The sequence below is a fragment of the Symphalangus syndactylus genome, chromosome 3 (assembly GCF_028878055.3).
Source record: "Symphalangus syndactylus isolate Jambi chromosome 3, NHGRI_mSymSyn1-v2.1_pri, whole genome shotgun sequence".
Taxonomy (NCBI): domain Eukaryota; kingdom Metazoa; phylum Chordata; class Mammalia; order Primates; family Hylobatidae; genus Symphalangus; species Symphalangus syndactylus.
In genome coordinates, this window is record NC_072425.2 from 129,522,562 (window position 1) to 129,535,121 (window position 12,560).

Genomic DNA, 12,560 nt, shown 5'->3' on the forward strand with positions numbered 1-12,560 from the left:
ATGTCACATAGACCCCTCTAGTCCACAATCAGGGCTCCTTTAAGAAAGGCAGACTCTATACATCAAACCACAGCACCTTGTGCTCATCAAATCATGTGCTAGGTAGAGAGGAATGCCCAGTCCTAGCCTTCCTATGGGATATTCCTTCTGATTGACAGCAAGGCGTGATGACTGGTAGAAATTCAGTGCATTCATTATCTCCACGGGTACGTTTTTTAATGGAGAAGGGCCTGAAGCCAGCAATGATTTAACCTAACTCCAGAGCAAAGAGTTGGTTCCAGTGTCAAGCCTGCAATGGAGTGATGATTCTAGGATAGGGTTGGGCCAGAGCCTTTCTAAGAACACTGATGGTAGCAGACGACACTACTTACGGAGTGCTTACCGTGTGCCAGGCATACGCGTTTAAAATGATCTGCTAGTAAGCATCTTGCCATCCTGCATTTGAATTCTGATCTGTCACCTGCTAGCTGCGGTCTTTGGGCAAGCCTCTCACCCTCTCTGAACCTTAAGTCCTTCTAGAGGTAAAAAGACACAATTCACAGAGGAATTGAGGTGATTACATTTATATGATCCTTGTATGTACTAATCACAAAGGCGCAAGATTCCTTGTCCAGTGATTAGCACATACTCAACGTTCAATAAATGGTAGTAGCTCTTTCATTGCATCCATTTCCTTTTTTTTTTTTCTTTTTTTTTGTAAAATGAGCATGATTTTATGAGGCTAAGTGAAAAAAATATAGGGTATTAGTGCTTTGCAAATTGGAAGGGGGACATGAGATGTGTTTATTATTGATGTGATTTCTCACCCTAGGCAGTAACAGACTTCTCCCCTCACTGCAACCTCGGCCCCCAGCAGAGCAGCTCTCCTGCCTTCTGTGTCTGGCGCCCATCTAGCAGATGAGAGGGAGAACACATCACGCTCAGGAGCCAGACAGGCCATGCAGCGGTACCATCCAATGTTGTTCCCTCCCAGAATCATCCCCAGATTCACCTTTGACTCCTGTGATGGTGTCTCATTGGATAAGCCAAACTGATTAGCCACATCGGAAAGTTTTTTATTCCCAAAGTTCAGAGGGCACTCTCCACATTGCTTCTCTGTGCCTTTCTTTGTGAGAGGAAAGGAATTAGAGTGGATCGTATCAGGGTGAAGGTAAGTGCCATTCTCTCCATGCTGCCCTGAGAGCCAGCCTGGACCTGCTCGGAGGAACACTATCTTCTTATAATTGCATTTCCTTTCTGTCCCCTAAAAGCTTTTGTGCACTATTCCTTCACCCATTCACAGTAATACACTATTTGGTCGGCCTTCTTTTCTCATTTCCTTTGCTTTATTTGGTGGCTGTTCTCATTTTTTTGCAGACTCTACTCAAATACATTTGATATAAAGGAAAAATCTTAGGATTTAGCATCAGGAAACTCAGTTCTGACACTAGCAGAGTGATTTTGGTAAAATCACTTAACTCCTTTGTGCCTCTGTTTCCTTCATTTGGTAAAATGGGATTAATAGTCAAATTACAATAATAGACATTAAACTGCCTTGTAAACAATAAGTGCCGTATAAAACTAGTTACAAGTCTCACAGCCTCAGTCCTCTTCCTTCTTGGCCTGGGTCTTTTTCTTCCTAGCTACTCAATACAATGAAGACAGAGAAAAGCTAACATTTATTTAGAAACTGAATAACCAAAAAAAAACCAAAACCACTAAGTGCCAGGTGCATTTATATGTAGTATTCATTGAAGAAGTTTTGTTTTTGTTATGGAGATTTAAAAAACTTGCCTCAGTTTAATGTTATTTGTTCAACATTACACAATGATTAATCGGAGGATTTGAATTCAAATCTGTCTTGATTCGAGAAGCGAGGCTTTTCTGCTTGTGGTAGGAGGCTGAATAGTGGCCCCTTGCAAATATGTCCATATTTTCATTTCCGGGACCTGTGAATGTTACCTCATATGGCAGAAGGGACTTTGCAGATGTGATTAAGTTATAGATCTTGAGATGGGGACTTTATTCTGGATTATTGTGTGGGACAGATGTCACCACAAGGGTCCTTGTAAAGGAGAAGGTGCTACGAAGACAGTAGCAGAGAGAGATGGAGAAAGTGACCGTGAGCCAAGAAATGCAAGAAATACAGCTCTGGTAGCTTGAAAAGCAAGGAAATGGATTCTCATCTAGAGTCTCCAGAAGGAACCAGCCTTGCCGACACCTTGCCTTTAGGCCAGTGAAACTGATTTCCAGTTTCTCTCTTCCAGAATTAGAATAAATCTATGTTGTTTTAAGCCCCCAAGTTTGTGGTAATTTGTTATTGCAGCTGCAGGAAATGAATACACCATTCTATCATGCTGTGCCCTTCACCATTTCATACTCTCTTTGCCACCTAAAAAGTCCAAATTATAGCCTTTCCTAAGCTCTCCCATGTCCTAGGGTGACAGACTGTTCTTCCCAGTCAAAGCAATTGGCTGGCAAATACTTAACAGATACCTACTAGGAGACCAACCCTGTGTAAGGCATTAGTTATCTGTGGTGCAACTCTAAAATGCAGTAGCTCAAAACAGTAAATATTTTATTACCTCCCACAGTTCTGTGGGTCAGGAAGCCAAGTGGTTCTGGTTCAGAGTCTCTCATGGGGTCCCAGTCAAGATGCTAGCCGGGGCTGCAGTTACCTGGAGGCTTGCCTGCAGCTGGAGGATCTACTTTCAAGATGGAAAAAAAGGTTTAGGACTTAGCATTTTAAAATGTCTGACATTTCTTTCATTCTACAGTAAGTGATCACGCAGTTGTTGGCAGACCTCAAGGGCTATTCATCGGCAGGAGGTTTCAATTCCTCACCATATGGGCCTCTCCATTGGGCTGAGTGTCCTCATGACATGGCGGCTAGCTTCTCCCAGAGTAAAAGATCACATAGAGAGGCAGGGGTGGGGAGGGGAGCAGAAATAGGAAGCACCATGTTTTTGTGACCTACTCCCAGGAGTCACATGCTGTCATTGCCACCACATTCTAATGGTTAGAATCAAATCACTAAGTCCAGCCCACATTCAAGAGGAGGAGAATTAGGCTCCACTTTTTAAAGAGACAAGGATTTGTGAGCATATTTTAAAATCACCACAGGAGTTTATGGTAGAGATGAGGGACCTGAATATTCCCACACTAGCGAACAACACAGGCCAGGCTCTAATGACTATCAGAACTGAACTGTCTCTGGAGTGAGGATGCGGAAAGTGAAGGTGAGGACTCCAGTGGTCAGGGAAGTCCTCTGGGAGCCAGGCGTGGAAGAATGGGTAGGACGTTAAGAAAAACAGACACCACCTCTAAAACACAATGAGAAGCAAATGGTGACAGTGGGGAAGATGTAGTTGAAAAACAATGGGCCGGGCGTGATGGCTCATGCCTGTAATCCCAGCACATTGAGAGGCTGAGGTGGGCGGATCACGAGGTCAAGAAATTGAGATCATCCTGGCCAGCATGGTGAAACCCTGTCTCTACTAAAAATACAAAAATTAGCTGGGTGTGGTGGCACGCAGCTGTAGTCCCCCCTACTCAGGAGGCTGAGGCAGGAGAATCACTTGAACCCAGGAGGCTGAGGTTGCAGTGAGCTGAGATCGCGCCACTGTACTCCAGCCTGGCGACAGAACAAGACTCTGTCTCAAAGGAAAAAAAAAAAAAAAAAAGGAAAACAATGAACTTGGGCATCTGACAGACTTGGCTTGAACTTCATCTTCACCACTTCCTTGAGCTCATGCTGATATTCACGTTTAAAGGTAACTGTTTAGGAAACTGCCTGTAGTGCATTCTGTTGTATTGGTTGGGCCATTCTCAGCTAGATCTTCTCATCCTTATGAAAGAATCTATTGGGAATTTAAGGTACAGAGACTGGTATAGTTTCAGTCAAATTCTGTTTCTGAAGTGAGTAGCCTCGTACACAGTTTACCTGACTGCATGGTAGTGATGGTAACAGCTTTGATGAAGTTTAATTCCTATCTCTGTATCTATAAGTTACCCTTCCACCAAAGGGGCATCTCTCTGATTTTGCCGTATCTAGTCAGCCCACCTTGAGTAACTTTATTTTTTTTAAGAAGACAATTTTGCATGGTTTTGAACACAGGGTCCAGATAGTAATCTGCACATTTTATCTTAATAGGCAGATCTTGTTATAAAGCACCTTTTCTAATCCCTCTAATCCTTAATTACCTTCAAGACTATATTTAACATTTAACTCTACTGCAATCTCTCCATTGTTTCTGCACCAAACTCAGGAACACGGCTGCATGCTCCTTTTCTTGACTTTGGACTACAACAACGTCTGAGTTTTCTGCTTTAGAGAAATGAATGAAAATTCAGACCTGGAGATGGTTGGAGCCAGGACATTGAGTGAAGTCTAATGGTTGCATTCAGGGTGAGGTTTTGTGGAAAGCCCTTGCTGATGGGAATATAGGTTGCAGATTCACATCCCCTCACCCCACGCCTAACCCAGATGCTATGCAAGTTGGAGTCACGAGCCACTGGCAATGTTCCTATTTGGAGGACCACAGTAAGCTTGGTTGGATGACATTCTCTCTACCCGTGGTTTTGGAATAAAGAAAGGTGAAAAGGCCCCCAGAATGTTTTCCTTTTCCATTCTCACCTCCAACTCCAGTAATCACCAGCACAGCAGGAATTTTTTTTTTTTTTGAGACAGAGTTTTGCTCTTGTTGCCCAGGCTGGAGTGCAATGGTGCGATCTCGGCTCACCACAACCTCCGCCTCCTGGGTTCAAGCAATTCTCCTGCCTCAGCCTCCCGAGTAGCTGGGATTACAGGCATGTGCCACCATGCTCAGCTAACTCATGCCTATAATCCCAGCACTTTGGGAGGCCGAGGTGGGTGGATCACCTGAGGTTGGGAGTTCGAGACCAGCCGAACCAACATGGAGAAACCCCATCTCTACTACAAATACAAAATTAGCAGGAACTTTATCTGGAGACTTTTAGCCCTAGAAGTTCCATCATGCCACTTTAAAGGGCTCTAGACATCTGTTGGTTAAACACTTGGGATATCTGGTTTGTACTGACTCTCGTCTTTCTGCTCTCCTTAGCTTAGATGCATGGACGTAGTCATGTATTCCGCAATGCAGAGTGATGCATTCTGTGATGCAGTCCCAAGATCCTTCCTGGGCTTTGTGGCAGATGCTGTCAAAGTCCCACCCATATCCCCTGGAACTTACCTGTGTTCCAGCCAGACTTCCATGGTGAGCACCTAGGATACTTTGCCTGTCAGCTTTCTCTGGTTACTAGAGCCCACTCTCTCCCTTACAGCTGGCTGGAAGTGCCAGTGAATGAGCAGACACAGACCCCAGTTTCCTTGACCCTCAAGGGAGACAGGCCTGATGCATGTGTTCTACACTGATCCTAGAGCTTCCCAGCAAGATTGAGCTCCAGTTGTTACAGTTGTAACCTGTATGCCACCTTACCCTATATTGGTTTTCCTTCCACTTCTCCCATCTCCCTTCCCCATTCCACTGCTGATGTTTCCTGGGATTGCCTCCCAAACAAACTACTTGCTAGAGGAACTCACACCAAGACAGACTTCAATGACTGTGTGCCAGCCAGCCACTATGTGATGTACCCATGGCACTACCTGTGTCCTCGAGGGCCACACAGCATAATGATAAGATCACAGCTTCTGGAGCCCTCTGCCCAGGGTTCGAAGGCTCAGGGTCACCATCTGGTAGTTTTGTGACCACGGACAAGTTACTAACACTCTTTGTGTCTTGTTTCCTCATTTGTAAGATAAAGTAGTAGTCCCAGTCTCATAGCGTTGTTGTGAATATTAATTGAAATATCCCATTAGCACTCATAATAATGTCTGGCATATAGTAAACCATGCATACAACAAGAATTACCATGATTATTTCCATCGGCAGTACCACCCTTCCCACAGCTCTTCAATTCAGCAACGTCAAGGTTGTTCTTAACACCTCTGTCTCTCCTGCAAGCTGCATAACCAAGTCTGGTCAAGCCTGTTTTCTCAATATTTCTCACATTCCCATGATACTCTCTGATATAGTTTGGAAACGTGTCCTCACCTGAATCTCGTGGTGAATTGTAATTTCTAGTATTGGAGGTGGGAGGTGATAGGATCATGGGAGTGGATTTCTGTTGAATGGTTTAGTAGCATCTTCATGGTAGCTAATAACTTCTCCTGAGATCTGGTCGTTTAGAAGTGTGGTACCTCCCCGACCCCCAGTTGCTCCTGCTTTTGCCATGTGATGTGCCTGCTCCCTCTTTGCCTTCCACCATAATTGGAAGCTTTCGGAGGCCCTCCCAGAAGCAGAGGCTGCTACACTTCCTGTACAGATTGCAGAAACATGAGCCAATTAAACCTCTTTTATTATAAATACCCAGTACCAGGTATTTATTTTTTTTTCTTTTTTTTTTCTTTTTTCTTTTTTGTTTTTTTTGAGATGGAGTCTCACTCTGCTGACTAGGCTGGAGTGCAGTGTCGTGATCTTGGCTCACTGCAGCCTCAACCTCCTACCTCAGCCTCCCGAGTCATTGGGACTACAGGTGGACGCCATCACACCTGGCTAATTTTTGTATTTTTAGTAGAGACGAGGTTTCACCACGTTGGCCAGGCTGCTCTTGAACTCCTGACCTCAAGTGATCTGCCCACCTCGGCCTCCCAAAGTGCTGGAATTACAGGAGTGAGCCACCACGCCTAGGTTCAGGTATTTCTTTACAGCAATGCAAGAACAGCATAACATACTCTCCTTACCTTCTGCTGCTACCTGAGCTCTCTACTGGATTGCAGTGACAGCCTCCTAACTGGTCTCTTTACCTCCACAGTGTCCTCTAATCAGTCATTCTCCGCGCTGCAACCCAAGTGATCATTCTGAAAAGTAGATCTCCTCATGCCACTTCTCTTCCTAAACCTGTTCAAAGACTTGCCATTTCCCAGAGGAGACATTCCAAGCACCTCCCCTTGACATAAAGGACCCCACTAGACCCTCCTTGACCTGACTGACTGCTGCTGGTCCCTTCAGCCCTACCTCTACTTAGTCTACCTTGCACATACATCTAGTCACATTCAACTGCTTCTAGCTTCTCACACACACCAGGCCCTTTCACATGTTTGTGTCTTTGCTCCTCTTGGTTGTGCCGCCTGTAATACATTTTCCATCTTTCTTCATTTGGACACAATTTATTTTCTGAACTCAGTTTAGATGTCTCCTCCTCCAGAAAGCCTTCCCTAGATGCCCAGGCTGGGTCTAGTGATCCTCCCCTGTGTACGTGTAACACTTTGTATGCTCTGAAATTGCCACTTACCACTCCATAAAAATATTAACTGTTTGTCTCTCCAGGTAGATGGAAAACTCATAAGACAGAATCTGTGTCTAATTTGTCTTTGTATCTTCAGAATCCAGCCCAGTATTTGGCATGTAATCTGTATTCAATAGATATAATTTTGCAGTGAACTGATATGCAGGGTGACATGGTTTGGATCTGTGTCCTCGCCAAATCTCATGTTGAAATATAATCCCCAATGTTGGAAGTGGGGCCTGGGGGCAGATCTCTCATGAATGGCTTAGTGCCATCCTCTTGGTGATGATTGGGTTCACACGAGATCTAGTTGATAAAAAGTGTGTGGCACCTCCCACTCTCTCTCTGGCTCCTGCTCTGGCCATGTGACATGCCTAATCCTGTTTCTCTTTCCACCATGAGTTAAAGCTCCCTGAGGCCTCCCCAGAAGCCAAGCAGGTGCCAATGCCATGGTTGTACAGCCTGCAGAGCCGTGAGCCAATTAAACGTCTTTTGTTTACAAATTACCCAGTCTCAAGTATTTCTTTATAGCAGTGCAAGAATGGATTAACACACAGGAAGACAGAAAAGCTTGCAGAGAGGGCAATATATAGACAGGGCTTAAAAGTAGCTGCTAAAATGGGACTGGACCAGTGCCTGTGAGCTCAAACACAAGTTCACATACTCTCCTCAAGCAGGCCTAGCATCCACCCACCTCCCTAGGGTTCCAGTTTGGTTCTAAGTAGTTTTTAGCTCACAGCATCTTTTGTTGTTCTCGGCACTGCAGAGATATTTGCTATCACTTTGTTGTCAGACCCAGGAAACATGGTCTGGCTCCCAGAGGTCAGTGACTCATGGACTCATGGTAGACAAACAGATTGTTTGTGAGCTGAGGCTTGCTGGAGAGTATTTGGATAAACAAGAGAAACCCAAATCAGACTGTCTCTCTGCCTGCTGAGCCCACTGTTTATTGTTCCAGCCTCAGTGTTTGGAAATGTAAACCTCCGGCTGACTTTTCACTCCTCTGGCTTCACCACAGGGTTCAGAAATCCACTGCGGCCACAAAGGCTGTTTCGGAAGAGCTTTCTCTCTTTAGCTGTCTCTGCAGTTTTGGGATGCTGGAAGCCATTTGCTTTTCTGATTTCAGACCATTTTTCCTGGAGCAAGGGAGGGAAAGTCCAGGGTCTGATTGGTGAGGCTGCAGGGGTGGAACTGGGTCACCTGCACCTGGGATGCCTGCAACGTGTGGGCTGGCTGGTTAAACCATGAGAGGACACGGCCCCCTCTCTCAGGTATGGTCCTGGCCTTTAGTCCTGGTCTTTCCCACAACTAGGGCCGTTACCTGATTGCTGGTGCCAGCTCAGACCCTGGGAGTCTGGTATTATGGTTTCTCATTTCCAGAAATGTTTCTTTGGGGCCATTGGAGTCGGGTATGGGGAGATAAAGTATGGTTCCTTTTCTTAGGAATTCATAGTCTAGTTGGAAAGAGAGATAAGAAAATAATGAGGAGTGGTCAGTGCCCTAACAAGGCTAGGAGAAGATTCCTCGAGAGCACACAGGGAAGAGAGTAACTTAGCTTGTCTGGGGAGGTGGGTGACCTGGACCAAATCCTAAAGTAGGAGCAGGAATTTCCCAGGAGGGCAAACCCTCTATGGTGCCAACCATCCAGCTTACATTGGCACTCACTAAACAGCAGCTATCCACCCCCAGTAATACTCAGCAATGCTTAAGAGGTGAGAATTTCCCTATTATTCCTTCACCTGCAATTCAAAGCATTCATAGTCCACCAAAATTGCTTTCTCTTTCTTCACTATTTTAACTGCAGAGAAGATGCAGTCTGGATCAGAGTTCAAGTTGGTCCTCAGCTTTTAACACATCAGATCCATCATTAGTAAGGACTAGAATTTTACCCAGAAGCTGCCAGGCCCAATAGTCTCTGATACAAAAGCTGCATTTGTTTCTCCTGACTCCTGAAGGCTGGAACATCAGCAGGGCTGGAGATAGAAAACAGGAGCCCGACATTTTAAAAACCTTTGCAGCATGGTGGAGCTCCTCTTTAAATACCGAAATGCACATGCTTAAAGACTAGAAGCCGTGGCTGCATGCAGACTGTGTCAGAAGGAGCTGAAAAAGCCAACCGGGGCTGTGATTAACAGGATCTGTAATTGTGGCATAAATAAGAGCCCAGGCACTGACAACTATTGTTATTGAAATGTCATGTTTTGAATGCAAAAATACAGTTAAAATGTAGGGAAGCTGGGTGATATTAATGTATGCAAATACGCTTTAATTAAAACTCAGCAACCTCTGGCTTAAAGTAAAGAACTTGATTTAAATACTTAAGCAAATATTACAATGGCTCCTATGACAGGTGACATAAATGGTAAATGACACTACAAACACTACCAGGAAATATCTACTCCCAGACCTCTCTACGTGTATGATGTTGACTGAAGAAAAGCAGAAGTTCCCAGCGTGGGAATTCTCCAAACTGATCTCTGGGGTATCTGGGGTTTGTGGGAACTTAGGCCCTGGGTATTAAGGCCTCTTGAGGGCAGGTCTAAGAGGGTATGAATGGAGCAATGACCACACTTGACTGAAATGACCTGTTGACCAGCTGCCTCCTCTATCAGACCTTAGCTATCTGAAGGTGGCAGTTATGTTGATTATCCTCACTGATTCATAGTTCTTTTCCTAGCCCCTGGCTGTGTGCCCTGTACATGGTTAGTGCTCACTATATATTTGTCGAGATGAACTTTTCTGTATTTTTACCCCTGGAACAATATTTAGTGAGGAAATTTGACAACTGCTGATGGATCTCAAGGTCCATGCCCTTTCTGGCACCTTGACAATGCTGCTTCTTAAATGTACAGCCAGTCTCTATGTCTCTGTCTCTCCTCTGGCTGGAATCCTAGCAGTCCACCTTCTCGGCAAAGAGAACAAATCAGTCTTGCACCTTCCAGTGGAGGATGTGCGCTCATTAACGGATGTCTTAATTACATATAAATTGGTAAGGGCAGATCTTGGGAGGCCTGGGTTCTTGCTCTGATGTCAGTATTGTGAAATTCAGAAATGCTTATGGGAAGTAGTACAGATTATTATTTTCTAGTAAGCAAGGATCATTTCAATGAGGGTAGAAGAAGTTCAAACAAATATTTAGAGTTTCTGGAAGATGTGGAAATAGAGACTCACTCTATACAATTTACTAATTCATAATGCTAAAGATATAAATATGCAGTGAGTCTTGTAAGATAAAAGATATATAGTAATTTTGTGTCATATTCAGAGTGGGATAAGAGAAACCATGCTTTGGAGAAGATAATCTTTTGTGATCACACCTTTTCTTTAGTGATTTTTTTCAAAGATAAAATAATGTAGAGCTACATGAATGGTCCTAACCTACTGTAGATGGATTTAGTAACTGTTAGTGGTCGTTGTTAATGGTCATTAGCAGAGAGTTGATATAATTTATTGAGTACTTACCATACACTAGGCATTTAGCTGACATCACTTCATTTTATCTCTATAACAACTCGGCATGGTAGATGTTATTATTCCCTTGTAATTAATTAAAAAACAAACTGTAGATCAAAAGATTAGGTAACTTTTCAAGGTCTTATAGCTAGTACATAGTAAAGACAGGTTAAAAAAAAACAAAAACAGCTCCACCTGATAATCTCTGTCTTCCAGTTAGTTTGTTTAGACCACTTATAGTTAATATAATTATTGATATGGTGGGATTGAGGTTTACCATTTTATTATTCATTTTTGTTTGTTTCTTCTATTTTCTGTTCTCTTATTACCTCTTTAATTCTTTTGAATTATTTGAATTTTTAAAGTATTCCATTTTAACTTATCTGCTGGCTTTTTGACTATTTCTCTTTGAATTATTTTTAATGATTACCCTAAGGATTACAATATACATACCTAACCTTGCACAGTCTATTTAGAGTTAATATTTTATGACTTCAAGTAAAATGGAGAAAACTTAGAAACATATTGGTCTCTTTATCCTCTCATCCTCCCACTTTATGTTAAAGTTGTTATATATATATATGTATCATCTACATACATTGAAAATCCCACCAATGTTATAATTTCTGCTTTCAACAAGCACATGTTTTAAAGGCATTAAGAGATGACTAATAATGTTTTATATTTATCCAGATATTTACCATTTCCGTTGCTCTTCTTTCTTTCCTAAAGATACAAGTTTTTCTCTGGTTTCTTTTTCCTCTAGAATTTCCTTTAATACTTCTTTTAGAGCACATCTGACGGTTAAGAATTTTCTCACTTTTTCATTTATCTGAGAATTTCTTTATTTCATATTCATTTATAATGAATATTTTCGCTCACTATAGAGTTCTAGACTGAGAATAATTTTTCTTTTAATGCTTTCAGAGTATAGTCCCATTGCCTTCTGGCCTTTACAGTTTCTAATGAGAAACCCATGGTATTTCAAATCACTGTCTCCTCATATATAATGTGATATTTTTCTCTAGCTACTTTCAGAATATTTTTAATCTTTGATTTTGAGTAGTTTGACTATCATATGTCTGGCATATTCTTTAAATTTATCTTTTTTCAGACTTGCCGAGCTTTCGGAAACTGTAAATGTATGTTTTCCATCAAATTTGGGAAGATTTTACTCATAATTTCTTCAAGTGCTCTTTCTCTTCTCTTCATGGGACAACAATGCCCTCTTCATATTATCCCACAAGTCCCTGAGGATGGTTATGTTTGTTTTAATTTTTGTCTCTGTTTCTCAGAGACAATTTCTAATGCTATCTTCAAGTCCTACTGAGACTATCTAGTGAATATTTTTACATTTCAGATGTTTTACTTTTTAGTTTCAAATTTTCCATTTGGTTCTTTTTATGGTTTCTATATCTCTGCTGAAATACAGAAATAGACTGCTGAAAACTTTTTTCATTCTTTTCAAGTTTTCTTCAAACCTCATACAATATGATTATAATATCTGCTTTAAGGTCTGTGTCTGATAATCTCTAGGTTAGCATTTTATGATTGTCTTTATCCCTTGAGATTTATCACATTTTCCTGCTCCTTTGTATGCAAGTAATTTTGGATTACATCCTGGATAGTATAAATGGTATGTTGTGCATACTCTGTATTCTATTAAAATCCTCTAAAGAACCTTGATTTTTGTTGTTAGTTTAGTCTGAACCAGTTGGGGTCAGATTGTAAGTTTTGTTTTACCTTCTGTGGGTAGTGATACACATCTCAGTTCAGATCTCAAAACCTTTGCTAGGCTGCTTTCTGTCTCATGCCTGCAC

General features: G+C 42.4%; 1 long non-coding RNA gene across 1 annotated transcript in view; it reads left to right on the forward strand.

Annotated features, from left to right (window-relative positions):
* Nucleotides 1-12,560, forward strand: part of LOC134736250 (uncharacterized) — a 144,823-nt gene that overhangs the window by 77,524 nt on the left and 54,739 nt on the right. The window lies entirely within an intron of this gene.